Here is a 7,577-nt window from a genome sequence, read left to right on the forward strand (position 1 = left end):
GTACCGGTCTTATAAAAAGACTATCTTTTTATTTCATTGTAACGATCGAAGTTGTAATGAATGCAGCAAAGAATACAGCAACTTTTTCCGCAAACAAACCGCTGCCAGACGCAATACCGCTACCAAACGCAGCTTCCATCCGCTGCTAAACGCAGCTTCCATCCGCTGCCAAACGCAGCTTCCAAGCCGCCAAACGCAGCTTCCAACAAGATGCCAACGTAGTTTCCAGCCGCTGCGTCCGAGCTTTCGGACACTGCGTTCAAGCTTCCAAACACTGCGTTTGAACGCAGAATTCGCATCAGAGCATGGATTTTACGTTTGACTCGTTCAAACACGAGCTGAACGGTTTCAAAATCGTTTCCCACGATCTGAGGGGATCACAACTCCACTCAGGAGTGATTTAAGGGGCGGTTACATCCCATTAGCCCCACTTAGGAGCGAATTAAGGAGGTGGTTACACCCCTTAATCTCCTATAAATAACTGAAAATCAATTCAGTTCAGGGCGGTCTGTTGGAACTTCTTGGCAGCGAAAAGAGGATCCTTCATCCTTCGGTTGGAGCTTTGGAGATCGGCAACAAGATCTTCTTCATCCTTGGCTTATAACCGACTTTCGGTTAAATCAACTCTTTCATAGAGTTTTAAACTCGTTCAGAGTTCTCCACAACGTCAAATCGTGAGGAGAAGACCACGTTCCAGTGAAACAAGACATCGGATCGTCAACGAGAAGTAAACTCGACGCGAGCATTCGAGGGAGGCATCTCATCGCCACCGTGAAGAACCCAGAATTAAACAAAGGGGAGAATCCAGATCATTCTCTTCTCTTTTGTAATCAGGAAATCCAATTGTAATCGAGATTAAAGGAATACAAATCAATTTCTCTTCTCTTTTGTAATCGGAAATCCAATTGTAACTGAGATTAAAGGAATACAAATCAATTTTCTTTTATTTCTTTTACTGCAATTTTTTCCACAAACAAAAGATGGCGACTCTGCGGGGGACTAGCTTCTCTGACGAAGAAGTGGTGGCGCAATCCGATGTTCATCTTATTGGAACAACCGTCGAAACTCTTATTGTTGAGTTTGATCAAGCCAAGTTTGAGGAGGCCCTCTCATCCAGATCCCTTAGCCCCAAGGCTATGCGCAAGATCCACAAAGTCTCCAAGGAGACTAAAGCTCCAATTGTTGCTCCTATGCCGAAGGAAGCCTTCTCCTTCAACCAAGAATGCTCGAACAGCCCCTCCTCCGAAGGAGTGGGCTCAGCTTCGGCCAAACTCGTCCACCGAGTTGAAGGCTCTGCGTTCATGCCAAAGCGACGTTTCTCGGGTCACGAAAGGCCCATAACAGCGACCAACTCTGTCGACGACATCGCTGCAGAGACCTTAAAACAGGCCAACAAGAACGCCGCTCGACGAAGAAGAAGATCTCGACGACAAGTACAACTTCGAGAAAATCGATCCTCCAACCAACGCGAGCCTCGCGTTCGTAAGCCTAAACGCAACCATGCGCTCTGCGTTTCTGTTTCAGAATGCAAGTCTCGCGTCTATGAGCCCAAACATAGGCTCTGTGTGAATAAGACTGAACGCAACCCTCAGGGGCGCATTCCACAAAATGAACGCAACCCTCAGGGGTGCGTTCCACAAAATAAACGCAACTCTCAAATATGCGTTTCATCAGCAAAACCTGAAGCTCAGGCATGCGTTCAGTTGACGAAATCCGCATTCCACAAAATGAACGCAACCCTCAGGGGTGCGTTCCACAAAATAAACGCAACTCTCAAATCTGCGTTTCACCAGCAACACCTGGAGCTCAGGCATGCGTTCGGGTGACGAAATTCAATATGGAAACTGGCCTAGTTCATGGATCCAAGGCATCTAAACCAGATTCATGTTCACCAAGAGCCAGTCTCACCCAGATCCATGTTCACCAAGAGCCAGTCATGTCCAATCATAGACTGGGGGTTCCAATTCAAACCTCACGATCAGTGAGTAGTTCTCCTCGAATCTTCACAACAGATTTGAGAGAGTTCATATCGAGAGAAAGACCGATGCAACAAGTCATTCCTACGGTCCTCTCGGAATATCAATGCTGCTCATATGTGGCCAAACTATTGGTGTTCGACCAATTTAATTGGTGTTCGACCGATTAACGCATGTTACCTTGCCCAACCAACGACGACGTTCTCACAGGAAGAAGTCTCCAGAGACTGAATATCCTGAGGTCACTATCAATGTGATCGGAAAAGGGAAAGCCTCAAGTCCTAATTCCGATGACTCAGAGGCAAGTCGTTCGCCGACCGTCAGAGAAATTGCTAACGAGTTTGAAGGGATCTACCGACGCACTCGGACGCGAACAGGAGCCATTCCCCCTGTCAACTATCGGAGGTTAGCTAGAGGCACTAATTCCGATGATGAACACTCAGCCATTGCGGAGTCTCAATCATCAAGCTCTTTCATTGGGCATGAGAGCTTCACCCACATGACAGAAAGCCATGAAGATCTCGCGAAGAGACTTGATGAGCAGGAGGCCATGCTCAAATCTCAGCAAGAGGCCATCAATGAACTCATGGCCCTGTTGACTCAAATTGTCACAGACAAGGCCAAATCTCAGAAGACAGATTCGCCACCTAGGCAAGAATCCTCCCGGAGAGGAAAAACGTCTTCATCCCGACCTCACACAAGCAAAGGGAAGGGAAAAGTGGTTGATGACACGGCTTCTGACCAAGAAGCCCACAACCTGGAATCTTCCTCTGATGAAGGAAGAGAGACTGAGAACGAGCAGAATCTCCAATATGCTAAAATGGAAGAATTGGAAGCCCGCCTCAATGCCATGGCCAACAGAAGCGAGCTCCAAGACGAGGGAGTTATCAGACCCTATCCTGCCGAATGGGATGCAGCCCCTTATCCTCCAAAATTTGAAGTCCCGACGCTACAAACTTTTGACGGCACGGGATCACCGAACCAACATATCTATCATTTCAAGTCACAAACTGGGAATGTGATATCAAACGACGCCATACTGGCTCGATTATTCATTGGCACCCTCAAGGGAGTTGCCTTTGAATGGTTCAGGAAACTACCTGCCGGATGTATCCAAAGGTGGGCAGATTTAGAGAGACTCTTCCTGTCAAAATTCTTTGAAGATGATACAGAAGTCTCCATCCATACCCTTCTCGCCACTAAGCAGAAGAAGAGGGAGTCCGTCAAAGCCTTCGTCAAGAGGTTCCGAACCATGGCTCTCCGATGCCCGACAGGTATCGACAGGTATGACACAGTCTACCTTAGTAGAGACCTGTCGGCACAACTTGCAGACCAACCTCCTAGCCCGAATCGGAGTTGCAGAATGTCGTTCTTGGAGACAACTAATCTCTCAAGGCGAACAGGCTCAAAAGATTATTGCCAGGATCAAAGCTGAAGAACAAAGTAGGCAGGATCCACCTGAGCAATCGGACGAAGCCCAATCTTCTCCTGAGCAATCGGACCAAGCCCAATCTCCTCAGTCAGAAGGGGAAGATACTACGACCACTGAAGCTAATCCCCTTCAGTAGGACGTCGGGTCTCCAATAACTATCACGTTAACAATTACCTCTGATAGTTCATTTCCTCCAAATTCCCCCACCAATCCTCTTCAAGTAGGATGGCGGGTCCACCAAAACTATCACGTTAACCGTCACCTCTGATAGTCATTTTCCTCCAAATTCCCCCACCAATTCTCTTCAAGTAGGATGGCGGGTCCACCAAAACTATCACGTTAACCGTCACCTCTGATAGTCCTTTTCCTCCAAATTCCCCCACCAATCCTCTTCAAGTAGGATGACGGGTCCACAAAACTATCACGTTAACAGTCCCACCAATCCTCTTCAAGTAGGATGGCGGGTCCACCAAAACTATCACGTTAACCGTCACCTCTGATAGTCCTTTTCCTCCAAATTCCCCCACCAATCCTCTTCAAGTAGGATGACGGGTCCACAAAACTATCACGTTAACAGTCTATCACGTTAACAGTTACCTCTGATAGTCAAACTCATCAGATAATGGCCTACCAGGTGATGTGCCTCTATTCCGACTTCATGGATAGTGCCTCACTAGGTGATGTGCCTTGTCTACCTCTTTTTATTCCCCTGCTAAGTCTTAATCAAGACTGGGGGTTGGTTACTTGGAATCCATTGGATTAAGAGTAATAAATCTTTCACATCGTCAAGTTAACATTACACTTCTGACGATCATCACCCCACAGAGTATGAATGCAGCTTGCATCACTCCTAATTTGTCACGTTAACAATACACCTCTGACAATCAACTTATCAATCCTCTCCAATAGGATGATAGGTCCTCAAAATTGCTCAAATCGCAATCTTCCCCAGCAAGACACTAAGTCTTCAAAATCTTAGTATCAAAATTCATCGCTTCTGATGATAAACTCACTTAGCAATTCTCCCCAGCGAGACGCATCTTGTTCAAATCACAAGTACACAAATCATGTCACGTTAACACTAAACCTCTGACAAAACCCACTTATCAATCCTCGTCAATAGGATGATAAGTCCACAAAGTTACTCCGATCGCAACATTCTCTTGTCACGTTAACACTAAACCTCTGATAAAACCCACTTATCAATCATCGTCAATAGGATGATAAGTCCACAAAGTTGCTCCGATCGCAACATTCTCCTGTCACGTTAATATCACACCTCTGACAATCCACGTATCAATCCTCGTCAATAGGATGATAAGTCCACAAAGTTGCTCCCATCGCAACACAATCTTGTCAAGTTAACATCATACATCTGACAACTCACTTATCAATCCTCATCAATAGGATGATAAGTCCACAAAGTTGCTCCAATCGCAACATAAATCCTGTCACGTTAATATCACACCTCTGACAACCAATCCACTTATCGACTCTCTCCAATAGAGCGATAGGTCCTCGAAGTTGCCCTGATCGCAACATCTTCCTGTCACGTTAATATCACACCTCTGACAAAATTCACTTATCAGTCCTCTTCAATAGGATGATAAGTCCTCAAAGTTGCTCCGGTCGTAACAAATTCTCGTCATGTTAACACCAAACCTCTGACAAAATCCACTTATCAATCCTCTTCAATAGGATGATAAGTCCACAAAGTTGCTCCAATCGCAACACAAATCCTATCATGTTAACACCAAACCTCTGACAAAATCCACTTATCAATCCTCTTCAATAGGATGATAAGTTCACAAAGTTGCTCCAATCGCAACACAAATCCTGTCACGTTAACATCATACATCTGACAAAATTCACTTATCAATCCTCTTCAATAGGATGATAAGTCCTCAAAGTTGCTCCAATCGCAACAAATTCCTGTCATGTTAACACCAAACCTCTGACAATCCACTTATCAATCCTCTTCAATAGGATAATAAGTCCACAAAGTTGCTCCGATCGCAACATTTTGTGTCACGTTAATCCTACACCTCTGACAAAATCAACTTATCGACTCTCTTCAATGGAGCGATAGGTCCACAAACCCGTCAAGTTAATATCACACCTCTGACGACACAATCAACTTATCGACTCTCTTCAATAGAGCGATAGGTCCATAAAATACTGTTAGGTTAACATAACACCTCCTCTAACAGTCAAACCCCCCCAATGAACTTGTTAATCCTTTTTCAACAAGAATAGCAAGTTTTCATTATAAAATCCCCAGTGGATTAGAGATTTTCTGAAATTATCCCAGTGATAATAAAGAAAATTTCTAAATTTCACTCTAAGTGAAAATTCATACTAAGTTAATATTACACCTCTGGCGCTTCCAACTTTCTTTCAGTGTTTCAAGTAACACAGGAAGAAATAACGACAAAGTCTACGTATTCAACATCGTAGCACCAAAATCCATGTCTTTCACGCATGAGGGACTTTATCTCGATCCCTAATTAGAGATAAGCCTACGCCTAACACGCGTCGCCGGTTAGTCTTTTCCCGTAAAAATGACAAAGTCTATGTATTCAAAATCATAGCATTAAGTCTAAGAGGGTTCATTCTCTTAGCACAACGTTACATGTGGAACGGACTTAGACAATCAACATGCTAGCCCGACTCAAACGGTAGTCGGTAAAGACTTATCAAATCCGTTGATGGCTGAGGGTTTGCCAAAAATCCTATGCACGTTTGCAGGTCCATCAGCTTAATGCATGTGAGCCGAGACATAAAACAAATGAGCCAAAGACAAGTCTCAAAGACTTAGTCAAAAATGCACGGAAGCCACTTCCATGTCTTAAGTCAAAACGTTGAGGTCAGACCCGCGATGCAAAAACCGAACGCCAAGGTCACACCCGTGTTCCAAATTTAACATGCAAGGGTGAGACCCGCATCTCAAAGTTCAAAATGCAGGGTCCATCCCCATAGTCCAGAAGCAGGATTATGACGCATACCTTCATACAGGTCCTACGTGGCAAATCCCTTCAACCAAGATGCCTTCGAAGCAAGTGCAGAGAACAAATCCTTTACCACAAGGAATCAAGAGCTCCAAGATCAGAGTTGAGATCCAAAGTATTCCGAAAATTCGTCCCAGTCAACCGCGAACTTTCGAAAACTTTGGAGGGGGTTCTGTAGGCTGTCTAAAAATCACAATAGATAGCTGATCCCCATCAAAACACCGATAATAGAAGTTACACTCTGACGACTTCCAGAAAGCTATAATTTGGAGACTTTCACGTAGATCGCTAAAGGTTATAATGTGACGACCTTCACGACAACTGATGGAAGCTCTAATCAAACAGCCTTCATAATCAACATCGGGAGTTATAATCTGACGACTCTTACATATCAGAAAGCTAAAGCAAAGATTACAAAATGACGATCTTTGCAACGCTTCGACAGAAAGAGACTACAAATCGACGGTCTCTTCAAATCAAACTGCGGAAGTCCTCCCCGCACACCAGCATCAAGACGCACCGCGTTCATAGCCACGAACGCAGCTCAAACGCAGCTTCCAAATATACCGCCACCAAACGTAGCTTCCATCCGCTGCCAAACGCAGCTTCCATCCGCTGCCAAACGCAGCTTCCAAGCCGCCAAACACAGCTTCCAACAAGATGCCAACGCAGTTTCCAGCCGCTGCGTCCGAGCTTTCGGACACTGCGTTCAAACTTCCAAACACTACGTTTGAACGCAGAATTCGCATCAGAACATGGATTTTGCGTTTGACTCGTTCAAACACAAGCTGAACGGTTTCAAAACCGTTTCCCACAATCTGAGGGGATCACAACTCCACTCAGGAGTGATTTAAGGGGCGGTTACATCCCATTAGCCCCACTTAGGAGCGAATTAAGGAGGTGGTTACACCCCTTAATCCCCTATAAATAACTGAAAATCAATTCAGTTCAGGGCGGTCTGTTGGAACTTCTTGGTAGCGAAAAGAGGATCCTTCATCCTTCGGTTGGAGCTTTGGAGATCGGCAACAAGATCTTCTTCATCCTTGGCTTATAACCAACTTTCGGTTAAATCAACTCTTTCATAGAGTTTTAAACTCATTCAGAGTTCTCCACAACGTTAAATCGTGAGGAAAAGACCACGTTCCAGTGAAACAAGACATC

The sequence above is a fragment of the Asparagus officinalis genome, chromosome 9 (genome assembly GCF_001876935.1).
Source record: "Asparagus officinalis chromosome 9, Aspof.V1, whole genome shotgun sequence".
Taxonomy (NCBI): Eukaryota; Viridiplantae; Streptophyta; class Magnoliopsida; order Asparagales; family Asparagaceae; genus Asparagus; species Asparagus officinalis.